We start from the raw sequence: 18,602 nt of genomic DNA, 5'->3' as shown, positions 1-18,602 counted from the left end.
AAAAAAAAAAAAAAAAAAAAAAAAAGGAAAAAGAACACAACGAGGCATAGCAGATTCTCCATGTCCCCTTTCCCCTCTTGGAATAATGCTCTAGCACTGGGTCATTTTAAACAGACTGTAGTTGCTTCAGTTATGTGGTGGGTACGCTTTTTAAAAACCAAATAAACAAACAACACACACTCCAGTAATGCAGGAGCTGCTCTCAGACTGCACGTTGGCTTTGAGCCACATCTCCCGCAGTAAGGGGAGTGTGGAAATGCACAGCCTTGGCAGCAGCTTCCAGCGCCTCAGGCTCTCACAGTTTATTTTATTTATTTATAGGATTTTCTATGGCACTCGTCAACCTCATATCTAAGCATCTTAGAGGTATTAACAGACTTACCCTCACAACCCCTCTTTGAGGCAGAAAGTGTTATTATCCCCATCCTATAGATAGAGGGCTAAGGCTCACCAGCTTGCTCAGATTCAGAGGGAGAATTTGGCAGAATCAGGGATGGGACAACAAGCATCTGAGTTCCAGTCCAGAGCTTTAACCTCAGAAATATCCTTCCAGGGACATTAATGAGACCAATGAAATACAGAGAGCAGAGGAATCTGGATATATCTGACACCTGTTTTTCATACAGTGTTGGGTCTAACACACGCCAAACGCAGACCCAAAAAGGAGGTAAAAGTGTATATTCACATTCTCTTTTATCTCTGAGGTTTGAAAGGGGATATTAATATGGTGCACCTTTTTCATTTAGTGTATTTAATAAAACCAGCTAAGATATTTCAAATTTTTATTTAGCCAAAGTCTAACATGTTTTTGGCATGACACTAATCCTAAATTAGTTGCTCTATGTTTATTTTTATTTTTTCACTTCTGTGTGTAGTTCATTTTTTTAATTTGAGGACAATCTGGTGCTCTTCTGAAATAAGGCTCTTTTTTCATTCCATCTATCCCCCAGTCCTCTCAGTTAGTAACTTCAATAATTAAACTGTCCGTCATGCAGCTATCTCAGTGTTGAAATTGGACCCTGCTATAAAGATTTGTGTCTCTTGCTCTCCGTCGGAGATGCATTGCCACTGTACAGAAAAGCAGAAGATACAACTGCATGTCAAGAAACCATGAGGGTCCTGTGTCTCTCTGCAAATGAACCAGGTATTTCCAGGGTTCAAAGGACAATGAGAAAGACACAATCAGTCATGTGACTTTTGGGTTGCACCCTGATAAATGGCAGGTCAAGGAGGGTTGTATTTAATAGTATATTCCTCAACGAAATGTCACTTTTTCCTCAATGTGTCCTCTGTGTGAGCTAATTAAAATCATGTTTTACTGCAATGTCAGCACATGAAGTTGCTGACTTTCTTGTTGTCTTCTACATAGTACAAAATGAATGTTGTCATTTGATAAATTCAGGATCTTAAAGGTTCTGTCTGGTGGGGTCTAATGTATGCTGCTTTATATATGCTTTAATGCTTACAAACTGCCCCTCTTCCTTTGTTCAAATCACAGCATTTATGACCTGTGCACATTATTCTCTCCTGCCATTCCTAAGCCTCACACTTCCCCAAATCAACAGAATTTTAAACAAGTTCAAGCAAATATTCGTGTTGCTTTGCTTCCAGACTATTACAACTTAGTCTTTAAGCAATATGTCTGAAAGCTACACTCATATGCATCCAATAAGAACTGGCTGTGTGGGTGTTGAACAATTTTCTTACAGCTTATTTTTATACTGATGTCAGGATATGTTTGTTATGTCTGTTTTAAAAGAAACTCTTCCACCTTACACATCTGACAACACGCAGTAGATAGGAGTGTGAGTATAGAAAGCACAGGATTCCTGTCTCTAACCAGCGTTCATGGTAGAATCAGCACCAGGATTCTTATTTATAAAGCTATTGGAAGTAACTGTTAAGGGTGTCTCTTGCAGTAATAGGAATGTGAATCAGAAAAATAAACTACCTGCTACTCCACATACCTTTACTTTCACTTTTTCTACCACTGTATCCTGTGAAATTCCTTTGTAATGAGGGAGTGTGTGTGTCTTCTGTGTTTACAGCAGAGGACAAAGAACAAAGTTTCCAGGTTCAAATGGCCTCCAGCCATATTACCTTATGCTGTGATCCACACAGACCTCACAAGTTAGTTTGGGACCGGGTCGGCTCTTCTGTGAGAAATCTCCAAGGCTCAAGCGATGGGTAGGTGCTACAGAAACGAGCAGTGGCAATTCAAACAATGGCTCAGTCTGAGACGTGCCTTCACCCTCCTCCTCGCTCTCTTCCCCATCCAGCTGCCCTGCCTAGTGCTGAGGRGCGGTGCGCTGCCGGCTTCTAGCTGAGATACAAAGCACAGATCTCAAAGAAATTCTCTCACCTCCTAAGGACCTGATGCGAAGCCCATTAAAGCTGGTGAGAGCCTTCCCATTGACTTCAGAAGGCCTCAGATACAGCTCCCCGGGGGAAAAGATGTTAACACTCACATGCGCATCCTTAAACCAGCCAGGAGAGAACTTCTTGAAATCAATATCCTTCTATCAATATCGGTACCCCTAAACCAATAAAACACCTCAAATACAACAAAGACACTTTACTTGTGAGTCTTACTGGTTGCAGGAAAAAAAAGAAGAAAAAAGAATTGACAACAAGCCCCTGGGAGGCACCGTTATCTAAAATAGGCAGCTGAGTGTGAGCAGTGACCACAGCATACATAAAGCTATATCCTAACCTTACTGTGTTTGCACTCACTCTGCTTTTCTTTGCAGTATTCCTGGCTCCACATTGAATACACTAAATGACTCGCATTACACACACTGCAACAAAGGCAGTTATACCCCAATCTTCATTAAGGTCTTAATGCAGCAAGGTACTTAAGCACATGCCTAACTTTAAGTACAAGGGAAGTCTAATTAACTTCAATGGGACTGCTCACTTGCTTTAAGCTAGGCATGTGCTTAAGTACCTTGCTGAAACTGAGCCGAAGACTCCAGGTGCTACCATTTATACAAGTGTCATTAAACACAGAGTTAGTGTACTTACGTACACAAACTTCCTAACCCCTAAAACCAGATCATTAAATTATAGCACTCACAAGAAAATAGCAAAGGCGAGCATGTTGATGAAGCATCGTATATAGTAACAAAGACAGAAGGTATTAAAGTAATCAGAAATCCAATATCCTGGGCACATTTTCAGTACTCCACCTGCAGTTTGTACAACTCTACTGGTTCCTTCAGATTTCAGGTTTTAACAGCCAGACACTGAAGACTTCTGAAAGACCTAAGAAAAAGACCTTGATCCAAAAATAATATCACCTGCAACTTACGTATGAAAGAACAAAGAACTGAAACTGGAAATGGTTATTGCTGCAGGGACAAAGCAAAGATTGTTTGGGTTTCTTGGCAGTCTGTTTTTGTACTTTCAAGCATTTATGTTATTTTTAAGCCCTCTGAATTTCCTGTATTTTTAATGGGTGTTTAATAGTCATCAGATAGAAGCTAAGCCACTCACTTGCTGTGTGACCGCAGGCAAGTTGCTTGACCTGCTTTTTACTCTTCTTATCTGGCTGTATAATCCAGTATAAATGGGAGCTCACTGAAAACTGGAGGCTGTGTGTGTGCTGAGCAGGAGCACTTGGCTTGTCTACAGCTTAGTTGATCAACTGCTTTACTAGGGTCAGAAAGGAATTTACTGGAAAAGGACCCAGGTCAGGTAGGCTTTAATACCGCCACCCCTGTTCCCTTACTTTCTTTTCCTTTCTTTTGTTTTTTCTTTCTTTCTTTCTTTTTTTCTTTCTTTCTTTCTTTCTTTCTTTCTTTCTTTTTTTTTTTGAGAGAGAGCTGCTTTTTTTTCATTAATAGTTGTAGTACACAGCCATAAATTGCAGATTGGAGATGCAGAGGGGATCCTACTTACAAACTTAAGATGGTTCGAAAATGAGATCTTCTTCTTGCTTTCCCTGTGCAGCTCCCAGCTTGGCCAAAGGCCTGGTGTCACCTCCCTGTGGGTATGTGGTAAAGGACCCAAAATTATGTATTGGTCGTGTATTGAGCCTGGGTACCTCTGTTTGGTAAATAAAATTATGTCTTTCTTTTTACTACACACCTCCTCTCTTGATGTCATCTTTCACCTGGTACACAGTGACTGTGTACAGTCAGACTGAACACTAAGGATTTAGCCCAAGGGGATAGTACACCTCAAGGAGATCAGGGAAATTTGGTCTTTGGGATGAGGGAGGGAAGACACTAGGCAAACCTAATTGATGTGATTCTCATTTTATATATGACAGTTAAATGCTATGGTGATGAGTATAGAACTGTTTTTTCTCCTTTCAATTGATTAACTGATTATTTTGCTGAGGTTGGTATCAAATGTCGGTGACCTCATCGTTTGCTAAAGCAACTGTATTGTCACCAGCACTGGAGTGGAACATTGCTAACTGAACGAATTAAGAACAGTGCTCATAAAAATAATGCAGAAGTGTGTTCAACCTTGGATAACCAAGTTGGTTGCTAGAGAAAAGGAAATCCTGGAAAGAGCATTACACCGGACAACTGCTTCAAATGATGATTTGTTAAAATGATTCTACCTACATGATGGATCAGTGTTGATCAGTTGGATGTGCTGAAAAATAATCAGATACTTGCAATGAATAATTTTTTTTAGGAAAAATGACATGGAAAGTGTTTCTTCAGATAGTCTTCTACAGCGAAGAGATATATGCATTTACAAAGTTATGCAATTAATCAAACAATATTTGAGCATACTTTGTAAACTGTTAAAAGAGAAGAGGGGAAAAAAAAAACCCTCTGCTGTCTTAATTCTTTTCAAAGGAAAAAGTGCTTTGCTTGATTTTGCAAGCAACATGCTGTTCTGTTGTCAGCCTTTCTGCATCCATTATATCATGGGTCTTGACAACATCATAGGCCAATGTCCCTTCTGATTGAAGTAAAGTATTAAATTTTAGTCTCTAGAACAAGGTGATATTTCAAAGGGTAGGCTATTATTGAGTTTGCAGGTGATAAGTCTCAAATTCTGAAATTCTGCATTTTATAGAGAAGCACAACTGCTGACTTAAAAAATAAGTTTGTAAGAAACTGCCAAGCACAAATGAACAAAGTTCCCAGTACTCTGGATCTGATTAAAGCCAGAGGGTTCCTGGGCAGGATGCAGACTGCTTTTCTTGAGCTCTGCTGTATCATCTCTGTTTCTCAGCATAGGAAGCATTTGCTAGTGGTGGTATGGGAGAAGGGTAATATTAAAATCCAGCTCAAACCCCATCTCAGAGCCACAGAAGCAAAGTACTCTAAGAGAAGTCAGCTTTGCTATTAGGAATAGATCCGCCTCAGTACAGCTGTAATGTAATAATTGTATAATACCATTTTAATACAGAATGAAGGAGGTATACATGATTCTATTGATATTTTTCTGAGAAATTATCTGTCTGAATAGCAGATTACATGAGCACAGACATTTCATATTTTCACTAGAACAGCTGGAGAATTGTCCTGTTTTCAGGGAGTAGAAGGTGAATGTGGAAATGTTTACTTTAGGGATCATTGAGTCATACCCGTTGATCTTTCCTGCATGGTGATATTTGAATTTCTCCCCAACAAGTTCAAAGGGACAGAACCAGCTACTACTGAGAGAAGAACAGTATCACTTGCAAAAGGTGGACATGAAAGCTAGGTGTTCAGGCAACCAGCCTATACAAAATCCTGTGATGTTCACTTTATCTTTGGAATAAATCAAAAACCTCTTTTCCAAAATGTGGCAAGAGTTTGCGGAGAGAAAGAGAGCACTTAAAATCAACTTTCACACTTGGTGCCCACAAACTGGAGGCCCTTGTAGAACTCTTCATCAATAACTGAAGCAGGAGAATCAGAGATAAACACTGTTCCCTTCCCTGAGCAAAAGATTAATGACATCAGGGTCATTCTACTCTATGTAACCCACTCTCAGAAAGACAGCAATCTCTTTCGCATGAACCATTTCATTCATTCCCTTTTCCATCTCCCTGCTTTCATAAAAATGTCAGTTTCTATAAGGAAGATGGGGGATTACAAAAGGCAAGAGAAGTTAGAAAGACAAAAACAACTTGACATTGAAAAGTAAGAAGGTAAATAATTTAATAATGGATTTTTGCAGAACTGAGCAGAAGCCAGAAAACCACAGAGTAAAGCCAACCTTTTTCTTCTGATCTTACTGCAACTAATGAAACATTAACTATAATACATAACTATTGGTGATCATATTTCATTTGATAATCCATTACGACCTCACATAGTTCTCTGTTTTTTTATATAAAACATAATACTTTAAGGGGAAGGAGGCAGCAAAGAGAAGGGGAAGAGGATTAGTACTCACACTGTGTGCTGGCACAATAATGTTCTTCCTGCTGAACTAATGGCTGTTCATAGGGTTTAGGTCAAAGAGTTTAATGGAGCTTAGCTCTGGATGTCTCAGTAACTTCTTAGATTTTAAAACTAAACTACTTTAGTTTTAAAATACAAATGATGATGGTCTTAATAAGGAGACACATTCCTAACCAGACTTGAGAGTGAAATGTATGATGAGAATGCTAAAACAGATTATATCATTCTTCGACTAATTCTGTGAGAGCTGTCTCTTCCCTATTACAGCTGAATTCTGCTTCCTGCAGCTCTACAAGGCAAAGGAGAAAGAGATACTCAAAATGTTTGATTTAGTCTCTGGTATTTAAAGACATATATAATTACAAATATATATATTATATATATATATCTTTCTTTTCTCTCTATATATATAGCATATGTACTATACGTAACTTTTTTGTTAAGTGGAAAATAATTTCTTGAGTGAATGCAAATGCTTGTCCCCACCTGATAATGTAGGATATAGTACAAAATACTTTGCTCCTCTGTCTGCATCATAAGTCATTTGTAAAGAAGAGAGATCTCTATTAATTGTTTTCCTTTTTCAGACTTTCCACTGGCAGCTTCATCTGCCTCTCTAAAAGGGTCTTCTCATAATATAGAATTGACATTACAATCTATTTGTTGATCCATATTTCTCTACCAACATAAATCTGCTACTTCTTCCTGATTTTACTGCGTATTGAAGTTCCTTTATATTGGCCCTACAGTTGCACTTAAATCCACCAGTTTATATAGGTTCTCAATTAAAATATGCTTTGTTATTTTCAGAGAGGAATATCTTGAGGTTTATTTCAGAAGGATGAATTCTTTCATCTCAAATTGGAAAGAAAAAGGCAAAATTGTCATTCTCTTTTTTTTTTCTGGATTGACATCCTCTTTCCTCACAGATTTGGATGGTTTCCCCAGTCTATCCATAGAAATATAGATATGAAGGATAATGAGAACAGTTGTCTTTGCTTCAGAGAAATTAAAAAAAATCTATAACATACCTTATCAATTGTACACTTGAAATTTYTTTTTTTAACACCAGGTGCAAGAAACGAAAGACCACTGAATTACTCTAGATAGCTTTTGAGTATTCAGGGTATAAGGGAGGAAAAGGAGACTCAGTGCAACTCACTGTTGCACTTTCTTGGGCAGCTACACCTTGGTAAAGTTAAACTAAAGTAGGGTTAAGCCTTATCATGCTCCGCTGGCAGCTATTATTTTTTGCAAAGTCAATGTAATTGCAATTACACTGCCTGACTTGATGAACGAAAGTGAGAATGCAGAAAGGCTATGGCTGAGGTGCAGCAAGGTACAGAAAGCAAAATTTCAGTGCTTTGGCTCCTGGGAGCCTGAGCGGAGGTGATGCAGGTGGTTGATGTAGGTTAAAGCAACCCGCAGCTGCTCCACTCTACGGAACAAGGTGTCTCTGCAAACTCTTCTGTGCAAGACCTCTTTCAAAATATGACATACCCGTTCTGTGATTCCTATTGCAACTCTGATGATGAGTATCAGTCCTTCTGCTTTTCGCCTTGCTATACTGCCTCGTGCGTAGACGAGAGCTGCCTGACAGGTAAACAAGGAAGGTGTCTCTTTGCCATCGCATGATGCTGCGCACTGCCTGCGCAGAACATGCTTGCCACGGTGCTGCACATAAAAGCCACTGAGGGCTGGTGCAGGCAGGAGACATGAGGAAGAGAAAAAGTGACAGCTGAGCTGATTGCTAGCTGGCCCTCTCAACATCTAGCTAGCGCTTGTTCGGGTCTATGTAGAGCAAAATGTGGGCATTGGGGGGGGGGGACAGATTTGAGGTCATTTTGCAATTCCTCTAGCATGAGAGTAAGAGATTTTCCACTTTTCCTCTACAGGTGCATTTAGTTTTAAGAGTTTCTCATGCCAACTTTCACACACAGTCACCTAAGATCATGCCAGCCCTTTTGCGCCTCTCAAAACTCCCTGAACAGCAGTGACAGCACCCAGAGATTGTGACCTGCTGAGAGGAGGCGAAGAGCCTGACTCTCCTCTCATTTACAAGGGTAGAAATCAGAAACACTGTCACTCAAATGAAATGTGAATAAAACTGCCTCGCTGGCGTAARCCTTATACACCCGAGGTGAGAGGCRAGTACAAAAGAAACAACAGAGGGAAGAGGGAGTCTGGCTGTAAAGCTCGTCCCTCCGGCTTCTCCCTGGACTCCTGTGTGCAGCTGTGAATCGTTAATGTAAAAGCCACTGCAGAATCAGTATTTTCAAACCTGGGATTATCCACAGAATTGCATCTGCAGGGTTCATTTAATGTACATACAACTGAGAGTCAAGCTTATGCTTTGAAACTCAGCCACAGAAGCAGCCTTATGCTATGTTTTCTTATGTTTTGATAACAAGGCACTGGTGGAGGAACATGCAACCTTTAGAGTGGAAAAGTCTCTCTCTCTGTCCTTCGAAAAATGTTATTATTTKGGAAGACCTGAGAAGTGTGCTATGTACCTTACAGACATATTAGACAGCCTGTAAGTCACATCTAAACCAATAATTATGGGTTTGAAATTCTTTCTGCTTTGTTTTGTGATTTTTTTTAACCATCAGTCTAGGCAGGAGAGAAGGGGCTCCATGCATAGATGATGTAAGGTCACCTGCATCTTCCTAACCGAGTTCACCTTTATTTTCTCTCTTCACCATCAGCTGCACMTTGTGGGGAAACCTGATGCTCAATTTGCAATTGGTATGATGAGATAACTGAATCATTTTGGAGGCACAATATAGGTTGTTCTGCTTCCCTAAATATTTTTGTCACGTTATTSTCAATCTATTAGCCTTTGATGTACAGTTCAACAAACAGAAATGTCTATTCCTAAAAAATATTTAGATCTGCCATAGATTGCTTTAGTTTGGTATATTTTTGTGTAAAAAGAAAAAAAAAAGACCAGWTATACAGAATTTTGTATTGAGGCATCATGTTTGTGATTTCTGAAGAAAGCAACATCTTGATGTATTGGAAATTTCCATGGCTCTTGTAAACTGATGATAAAAGCTTTACCTATCTCAGTGGTTATCAGCTTGTTCATGTGCGTAATTACTTCGTATAATGCACTAACCCTCTATGGCCTGACAAAATTGGGAACAATGTTGTATTTTATTTATATGTTTATATATAAATATATATATATTTATTTATGATATATAGTTATAATTTTTTATATTTATAAACATATAAATAAAATACAACAGGCTTATATATATAAGMTTGTTGATATACATATATTTTTATATATTTTTATATTTTTTTGTATGTAGACATACAAAATCCAGCTTTCAGATGCAGCAGTAAGATTTCCTCTTTTGGAAGCCAGAAGGAAATAAAGAAGAAAATAGTTACTAGTAGAAAATAGGGAAAACATAAGAGAAGGAAAAACAGAAAAAAAATAAATAAATCCTGTTTCTCTTTAGAGACTGGATAAGGGGAGAAGGTACTGAGCAAYGAAAAAAACCTGAAGCATTCACAAGGAATCTACTATGAAAATAGGAGAAGTCAGGTAACTCACCCTGGTTGCAGAAAGCCATTAAAAAGAGAAAAAGAATCAATTTAATTTACCACATTAAACAAATGAAACAAAGCCAGTGCCAGATCTAATACAGACATTTTACAGTATAATGGGAAAATGAAGACGTTTTCAAGCAGCAAGGCTTGCGAGTCATAGTCTTGAAATGCTTAGATCAGGTGGTACTGTCTGTTAGAAAAGCAAGCTCTGTAATGATATTGATTGCTTCCAAGGCCATATTAGAGATGAAGACAAGTCCCCGGAGACAGGTTGTTGTCACCTTGACCTTGGGTCAGAGCTAGACCACTGACCCCTGACACCCAGGACTTCTGCACCACATCGTGATATCTTTCATGCCTACAGACAAAGTCAGCAGGGGACATGTGTCGATGTGGCTCTTGCCAAATCAGAATTGACTGGCCTGCAGGAAGCTGGAGAGCAGCGGGAAATGTGGGTTAAAGTATGTCAATAATGTTTCACAAGAACAATTTCTCCCAAGAATTGTAGCTGTTGGAATGTTTTGACATTTATTCGGTAGAGAAATGTAGCATGTTTTGTGAAGCACTTCAAGAGAGCTGCTGCTAACTGCCGCGGTGTATTGATCTTCCTGTTAAATTGCATGGGCACACTTGGGAGATCATTGAGATTCAGGCAACAGGACAGAAAGGATCGGCTGCACCCGATGGTCACTAATGGTAATTGGTTTCGATCCCTGCACTTGAAGAAGCCATGATTTACTCGGTTCACAGATGAATTGTAGACACTAAATATTTTGAAAAGAAAATATACTGTGATTTCTTTTTCTCATGTCATTTATAAATTATTGCCTGCACTTCTGAATGTTTCATATAAAGTATATAAATCCATATGACTGGATGTAAAAAACATGCTAAGCTAAATTCTGGGGAATTCTTCTAATCTGTAAGGCTCGGATTAGTGCAAAGCAAATGAACTTTCTGATCCTAATATAAATGAGTTAATTACATAATTATAATAATATTTAGCGGACTCTTAAAGAGCCATCAGTCCTCTTAAGCCTCCCTATCAACACATTACATCTTTTTTACACTATACAGATTCTTCTCTCTCTACYATTTGGAAGTGTGTCCTCACAGTCTTAACATAATGAATGTTAAAAAGAAGTATATTGAAGGCAACTACAAAAGYAGAATAATGTAGGCAGGTGGGGATACTAATATAGGAGTACATTATACTAGAATAGAGAATCTGATATGAAAATTGGATACTAATATATCAGAGTAAATTATTGCTGTCACACAGGATCTGATATAAAAATTGAACTCTACTTCCTAAAATGAGTGCTGTGATAACGTTGCCAAAATTCATGCCACACAACATTTTCAAAGCAGATTTTGTAGGGCTTYTGTAGCTTTTTGCTTTCTACAAGATACTTTGCTAAGTATATGTACATAATTACATGAAAGCAAATATATTCAGTAAATGATGTCTGCTTTAATACAAAGAAATTCATATAGACTAAGATACTCGGAAAGCATAAATTTTGTACTTTGAATCTGTTTCTGGTACACGTGTCCTTTATCATTTGTGCTACATTCCTACATTTCTTTAAAGGACAAAAAGGTTTTCATTTTTTGTTCTACTTTTTTTTTTCCTTCGATGGAGAGGTCAGCAGTTTCTACAAACAGCTGAGTTTCATGCATAAACTTGCATAAAATATCCATAAAATCTATGTAGCACTTTGATAAATAGAAAACAACACAATACAAAATAACAACATATATTATTTATTTGTTAACTGAGATCAAAACTATGTCTATCTGGAGTCTTTCGGTTAAAATGGTTGTAAGTAGGTGTGATTTCAATTACAGTTAAATCTTCTGAATCATCCAGAACTAAAATGAAGAAAATAGTCATGTCTGAATACCAGTAGAAGTTCAATGTAACAGCAACATGGCATTTGCAATTGTTATACAAGTCTCAAATTTCTGAAATATTTACAAACCTTAGATAATGACAACCTCAGGAGAAAATCTAGAAAACAGACGGTATACAGGAGATAGCCTGAGGCAACCAGTGATGAGGTCAGATCTATACACTGTGTGTGCTTTACATGAAAAACACTCTGCTAAAATGTCTTTACACACGCTATAGGGCTTTGGGATATAGCAGGTATTCACTAGGGGAAAGTTAGGATTATTTACTAGGATCAGTAACATGGAATTCAATATTAAAACCGACAAAGGTTATCATCTATTACACATTAAATTCACCACAGTTGTTTGACAACTCTCATAGCAACAGATTCCACCCTTAACAATTCAAAGCAATCTTTCAGATTAAAGTTCATGTGATCACTGTAAAGAACTATTCAGTGTTAATCAAGCGATATTGCTTCAGGCATCGTGTTTGTCTTTCACTTCAGGCTATTTGGTAGAYTGCAGAAAATGCCGAGTTTCTGTGTGTGCATGTGCAGAGTTTTATGTCTGYGGGCTGGGAGTGACAGGTAAGGTGTCRTGGGAGACATGAGGGTTGATTGGATAGACTCTGCATGAGGGATAAAGTCCCAATGGCTGACTCTTACTGACAGGAWAGCATGGGTAGTGAATTCCATGTTAATAATAATTGTACATTATATTTGATTTAATTTAGAAGGATAGTAACTAATGATGATATGCTAAAATAATATCAAAAACTTATTTAAAACACTTGAATATCTATATCCATGTAYATATGCTTTTAACTTTACATCATTCTAATTTTACACCATTGTCTAGATTATCTTGAACAAGCAGTGCTTCACATCTCTTTTCTAGTCAGAGGGGTTACTCAAAGGAAGGTACTGCTAGCTCTGGGAAAGAAAATCTGCCCGCAGAATTTATGATGCTGAAACTCTCCTTTTCTTCTCTCTGTGCAGTGTCTGTTCCACTCAAGACTTCCTCCAGATCTAACTTTGGTCCTGAGGTATCACAGACTCAGTAAAATTACAGAAAGGAGAGGCTAAAGATACAGGAACTGTTATGGGCTCTCACATTGCTGTTGGATACCCTAGGATGTTTACTCCAGTGATTCAGCATCACCAGTGTCCAACATCTTCCAACAATGGTCATTCTGAAGAAMGTTTTAATTCTGCAATGCTGTCCTAACATCTAATGATGTGCTGAGTCCCAGCTCCGCATGAAAGACGKTCTGCTTTTAGTCAGTGCAGCTTAGCCCATCAGACCATGCTGTATGTTCATATAGGTGAAAATAGCAACCATTACCATCAGCACTGGAGGTCATATGGTTGCAAAGCAGAATTCGCTCTTGATGTCAATGAAAAATTCTGCTTACAGGTCAGCAACACAGATCTCTGTTATTAACAAAAGATAAAGAAGTCTTACTGCTGCTCAGCAGCTCTCCTTGTGGACATTGGATGCAGATATCTCATCATGAACCCTTCAAAAAATAAAATTGGAACAAACTCTACAACATTTGAAGTAATCTCTTTTTTCTAACTTAGCAGCAACATCAGAACAAACTTTAACAATAATATGTTTATATTAGAAAAAGTCAATTTGTTTGAAATTAAGTTGTATGTGAGAAATAGGCAGTTTCAATCAACTAATTCAAAAGGTTTGATAAGGGAGACTTTTTAAGTGGTCAGACATCCCATGCAGATATTTCTAATAAAAACTTCTGAATTTTGCTATGGTTCGAAATGATTATTCATTAGAAATATGAAAAAGCTGTTTATGAACAATGAAAACTGAAACAAATAATTTGAAATTACTGGAATTACGTGTGATATTTCACCCATCCACAGGTTTTTTTCCTGTAGTTCATCAGTTTTTGTAAGTTTGTCAGTCATGARATTAAAACAATTATCTCTCTTGTGTTGTTGGAGAAATATCGTCCTTTTCAGCTCTCCTTAATRTGACTGTTTCCAGAGCCTTGAGGAAGATTTCATGAGGAAAAACCTGATATTTTGAATTTGGGAGGATTTTCCACAAAAACATCGTTCTCTACTTCTCTTCTCACTATTTCCAGACCTCGTGGTGACAGTTTTATGGAATATATGAAAAAGTGGTGTTATTGCAGAAAGAAGTCAAACATTAGAAATGAACACTAAATGAAACCATAATTATAGCATTCCACTTAAAGTGTGCAAAATATGTGTCTGCCTCATAGCCTTGCATATTGTTTACTCCCTAGATATTGTTACAGTTAGGATTCTTTAAGCATGAGTAAATGAAAYAACAATAATTCATATGTAGCAAGGCACTATGATTTCTACCTCTTCTATTCTTTCTTCCTATAGGTCATCCAAAATAAACAAGGAAGCTGCTGACCTTACCTTCAAACATGTTTTTCTAATGACTGCAATCTCTCTGCAAGAATTAAGACTTTCTTTCTTTCTTTCTTTCTTTTTTCTTTTCTTTTTTTTTTTTTTAAGATAAACTGTTTTATTTCAATGATGCTTCAGCTCTCCTTTTCAGCCAAAGATAAACCCAGTTAACTGTGGAAGAAAATTCAAATCCTGATAATAATATTCTTGACAAGTCTATGCTTCCTCTGAGTAAAGGAGATTCTACTGTTTTCTTCTACTTTCTTTTTTCATATTTTGTTAGAAAAAAATAATTTCTAATGAATCACTGATCCCGTTTTTCCCTTTATATTATTACTCTTGCTGAGCAGCATTGCCATAAATGGATAGCCTCTTTTTGATATCTTCCTTTAGGGAAAAAAAAAAAAAAAAAAAAAAAAAAAAGAAAGAAAGCTGTATTTTAGAAAGATTTCTGCAGTCAACTTCTTTCAGTTTGAATTATTGCTTGATTTTAATATATGCAGATTAATTCATGCCATTTGGATTTTATTCTTCAAACTCATTTCAGGTGTATGTGTTTACTTTATGTGTGCCTATACATATTAGCACAAATTATACATTAAATAAACAAACACATATCGGTAAAGTTATAAGTAAAAATACAATTGATTTATATCAAAAGCTCAGCAGGGAGGAGCAGCAGCGCAGGYGATATTACAGAAGGCTAGAAACAAAGCAGAAACTGATGACTTTAGATAACAAAAACCTGTAGTCATATACAAACATGTGTATAAAGTGAATACCACAAATAGCTTTCATTCTCTTTTGGAAAACATGGGTAATTTAATAGCTCATGATGGGATACTACAGTTTCATGATGGGATACTACAGTTGTAAGCCCCAAGTGAATGCATTTTGATGGGTGAGTAGTATTCAGTCTGCTAGAGAAGTGAGGTTTTTCTGGTCAAGTTTTTGGATTCAGCTCAAGGAAATATTGCCAGTCAAGAAGTAATCACACGCGTCTGTAAGCAGATAGACTCAGAACCCCAAACTGAGGCTGTTTAAAGCTCAGGAGAAGAAAGAGTAAAAGTAAAGCCAACACAGGGAACTCTAGAGGCAAAGAATTCCTATGTTCATAGTGTTTCTTTTCCGTAGACAGTGCTCAGGAACTCCCATTAAAAGTTCATTATAGGCACCAGCCTTACAGGCTGTGTCTTCATTGAYGATTTTGTCATAATATCTTGGAGGTGGTAGTGTCAGGAAATTAATGAAAATAAAAGTAAGAAGGGGCTTCTACTACTTCCAACCTATTCAGTTGCACAGCACAGGGAGTGCTATATTTTCTTTTATCCTTTTAGCAAGAACAAAATGTTGTTGTTTCACATAACACTATCATGGAGACATTCCCTCRTGGCCCATATCAGCCTTCTTGTGCCAAGGGTGATGTCGTTGTCACTGCACTGGTGCTGTTGCACAAGGCTCCTAGAGGAGATGCACTCCAAATCCTTGAGAAGGGTCTCTAGGACACATGAGCTCCTGCTACATATCATCCTCCAGCAAAGAAAAATAAAATACATATAGTATAGAATACGCTGCATACTATGAAAAAGGATACCATTTTCTGCAAGTTGTCATGCTCCAAAGCTCTGTTTGTGATGATATTTTCAAACTGCTTTAGATGCTCTGTGTGTTTCCACTCATTAATCCTGCAAGATCTGGACTGAGAGATTGCTCACAACCAAACATTTAAGAAAAGTGTGACTTTCTAACAGAACAACTTGCAAAGGTTGTTTGCAAAAGTTGTACTGTGGCACATCTAAAATACTCCTTATCAAGGAAAGAGAGATTTACAAAACAAGAGAACACGGGGAAACTGTCATATGACATTTTTTTGCCTGATTCACACCATTAGCATTGCTACAGGAACTTGGAGAAGTGTTATGGACTTTCCTGTCTGCTTTTTGCAAGAGCCCTAATAAGACAGTGGTATGTGAACATGATGGGCCAGAGCTCTCAAAAAGTGTTCAAAATTCATACATTCGGTATGGTTATTATCATTTCTAATTACCTTTAGTATTACTTATATTGTAGGTTTGATTCCCTTTATTCAATGATGGCAAATCTCGGGTCAATTTAAAATTCTTTAGAATATTTAGTTCCTATTTTTATCAGTTTACATATGATAACAAGAAAGAAACAGATAAAGAGGTTTTTGATAGATCTCTCGGGAGGAATAGTCACCCTGCAGGATACATTGCTACTTTTTTGTGAAGAATTTGGCTCCAAGCTGACACAATTTGCTTACTTAAATTCTTGGAAAAGGAACACTTCAGTAACACTGATTAATTAACAACAGGATTCTGGATATGGAATGCATATTTAGCTTCATCTTAAGCTTGTTAATATTTGAGCTTAGCATCACTAGATGCTAGCTTGTCAAAATGTGGCCTTCGTTCTCTGAATATTCCCTAAAATACCACCTGCATGGAAAAAACATTCTAACAAACTTCGACGTTTATGAACAATTGATGGTACAAATCCTGTACAGAATTGACTTTACTGAATATAATTGAACAGCACATGTGACCCAGCCCTTCTCTGCCCATAGTTATTCCCAAAGCAGGAGAAAGCTCTTTAAACTCATCCTTTAAAGATGAAGACAGATTGAGGGATGAAGTCTTTTCCATGCAGCAACAAACTTTACCGTTCTGACTATACCATCCTGATGTTTTGATCAAATTGCTGGAAATGCAATATAGACATATGCAAGAGCGAAGGGAGTAGTCTAAGATCTGGGAGTCACCCTTGTCTCAAYTTCACCGACACTTTCACTTCAGCTGAATCTTTTGTCTTGGACACACATGCATGGTGGTGGTTCCATGTAGCCCCTACGGCTGCAGAAGAAAATTTTATCTGCCCTTTAATCATACAGTATCAGTCCCCACGTTCTTCTGATTAACTGCATGACAAGGGGAGAATGTGCTAGTTCTCCCACCTAAAGATTTCTGAAACCTTCTGCTGTCTCTTGCTCTTCTCCAGCTTCACAACTATCAATAGYCACAGCACACTGACCCACAGCTTGCAAGATCTTTCATACAGATGCAATACAGTGGGATCAGAAGATGTGTTCCTGCTACAAGTGCACATGCTAGAAGGCTTTTGCGAAAGCTGATGCAGGTGTTTGTTAGACAGGTGACATTTGAGGTGACATGAAGTTGTGTGTAGTCATAATTAGGTTGCTGTTGAGCACCTTAAATTCCCAATCATTTCTATTAGAAAAGCTTGATTGAAAATGTGAAAATCTGAATTTTAAATTTTAATAAAAAATWATGCAATTTTATACTCTTCTTAATAAAAAATCTCATTGAAAAATTATTTCTGATTTCATCCCTATCATTTACGTCTGTGGCCCTGGGATAAAAGACTTCAGCTGATTCTGTTTATACTCCCTCAGCTAGGTTCTTTATACCCAACTCTGCAGTAAGATAAAGGTTAGATAATATACAACAGAATATCAAATAATGCATGCACACATATCCACAAGCACAGACAAAACATTTATAAGCAAAAAAGAATAATAAGCAACAAATAAAAGCCCAGAGCACTAAATTCTGCACTTTTAACAATTAATATCTTGCCTGAGAAATAGATTAACTGTTTTCTACTACACTTCATACATTTAGATGCCATTGTATTTTCTGTAAGGAGATGGAATTTGGCCTAATAGAACTTTGTGCTATCTAAAAAAATAATCAAGACAGCACATCTGTATCACAGCGTTGCACATGGTATCAAACACAAGTGTGTTGCTTTTTGTTCTGTATCTATTTTCTCCACCTGCTTCTCCTGCTTATAAGTTTTTTTAAAAAAAGCAGAGAGCTTATTTTTGTCATTCATTTGGCCCAGTTCTTATACGTGATTTAAACACATTAAAAAACAAAGCCAAGTTATATAAAATATAGAACATAACTAGTGCTTGCCAAGACTGTTGCAGAGTTAAGCGCACAAGTATCTTCCATCACTTGCAAACTAAATCGCAAATAAACATCTCCCAGCTACTTTCCATCTTAATACTGGGKTTTTTTTACTGTATAGACATGCTGAAGTGGCTCTAGAACAAAAAAAAAAGAAAACAGTTCTTCTTCCTTAGCAGGTCTTATTTCACCACTAATATGTATTACTTAACGCAGTGAAATCTAGGCACTAGTACTGGGATGTTGTAAAAAGAGGAAAAAAGCCCAGACATACATTTAATAACTTCTTAAATTCAGCAATTTAATTAAGAGGAAGAAATTACCTTTCTATTCCCTTGTTCCTTAAACAGAGATAGTTRGCAGTAGCCAAGCAATGGAGTGCCTTCCAGTTAGTCACATATTCCAGTATTCTCTGTCAA

This window comes from Rhea americana, unplaced genomic scaffold, assembly GCF_003343005.1.
Source record: "Rhea americana isolate MKP2758 unplaced genomic scaffold, rheAme1 scaffold_66, whole genome shotgun sequence".
In the NCBI taxonomy this organism is placed as follows: Eukaryota; Metazoa; Chordata; class Aves; order Rheiformes; family Rheidae; genus Rhea; species Rhea americana.
Note: the sequence above shows the minus strand (reverse complement) of the source record.